Source organism: Solanum pennellii, chromosome 3 (assembly GCF_001406875.1).
Source record: "Solanum pennellii chromosome 3, SPENNV200".
Classification (NCBI taxonomy): Eukaryota; Viridiplantae; Streptophyta; class Magnoliopsida; order Solanales; family Solanaceae; genus Solanum; species Solanum pennellii.
The window spans coordinates 57,833,344-57,835,020 of record NC_028639.1 but is presented as its reverse complement, the minus strand read 5'-3'; positions in this window follow the sequence as shown (position 1 = coordinate 57,835,020).

The window sequence follows — 1,677 nt, the reverse complement described above, 5'->3', positions numbered from 1 at the left end:
GCTCCCCTCTCCTAAACCTCCTTATCCCCAACTTCAAATCCTAATAGCTACATGCAATAAGACCAATGGTGTTTACTTTTCTTAAAGGACTATTTATTACTCCATTTTAGGGTAGATACAAAATGCTTTGGTATAGACAGAGATGAAGATTTTGTAGTGTATGGTAAAAAGCGTCTTGTTTATAGGAAAGAGCATGGCCATACCAATTGAAGTAGTCCAAGTTGGTAATTGCATAAAAGGGGAAAGAAATCTAAAGCTTTAGAAAACTTCATAAAACACTTTATATAATTTTATATCTCTTCTGCAGAATATCAATAGTTGATCTCTGAAGCCTAGTAGCAATATCCTTTAATTCTTGTCAAATACTACATTGCTAACATAAATACATAAGTGGGACATTGAATCACCTAGTCTTACCCCTCTACATGCTTTAAATTAGTGTTGTTTGATTATGGCAACATATTACATTATTCAGTTGATGACTTTAGTTGGCATTTTGAGTTCGATAATATCAACTCTATGAACGTCCATTTCAGAGAATCATATGTTTTCTCCATAAGAATTTTCATCATACATCTTTTAGAAATTTTATGTCTCTCATAACCCTTTTACAATTTTATGACTCAATATAATATTGCCATTCAAAAAATTTCCCAGTACAAATGTTGATTGGTTAGGATCCACTACTCTCCATGATCACTTTTAGATATAATTTTGTACATTGTTGAGCAGCATGAAATTGACATGCACCTATCTATCTGGCAGAATTTTTCACCTCAGGACTCAAGTATGAATGTTACTGCAGTGTAATAGATAGGTTGGCCCATCTCACTAGTGTCAAAGAAGTTTAGAAAAACATTTAAGTCATTTTTGTGGAGTTTTTAGATTACTAATGTCATGTAGAGTTATTTCCATTTCTATCTTTTTTATTGGAGCTGTTGACTGAAGTTGATGAGATTTAGCATTTCTTCCCTCCTCGTTATATTGGTATCTACATTTGGTAAACAAGTAACAACATGTCCAAATAGAAATTCAGTGCCTATCTTAAATATCTTTCCCTGATAGAAATTCAGTGTCTCGTAAATATCTTCGTGAGTAATACCTGCAACAATATTCTAGATCACTCTATATTCCACGCGAGCAAAGAAGTATCCTATATTAGCATCACCTAGGTCCAACCGTTGCTTCATAGACTGCTGCCTCATAAAACTTTTCTCAATCGAACTCCATTTCTCCTATTGTTGTCTCAATTTGTTTCTTTTCTTGCTATTAACATACCTCATACGATGGTCTTTTGTACTTGATAAAGTTGTCATTTGATGTGCTGAATTTTGTTCTTCACCTCTTTAAATTTAGTATTATTCAACTTTTTAAGTGCAGTTTTCACTTTTTTGAAATTTCACCAGACTGACATCTTTTATGTTCTTACTAAGCTTGATTAACTAGTTGAAGAAACTTAGGATAATCTGTAATGCAATTAAAGAATCAAAATACTTAGCAATATGTACTCAGTGTCAAACTTGGAGGGGCATGATCACACATTTTTGCTATTAAGATCTTTACCTACATAACTAACATATGAACCATTCTTTCTAACATTTACTACAGCCTTGTCAATCCTGATAAAAGATACATGTGTGTTCATTGTCCAAGTGTATGTAACCCCCCCCCCGCCCC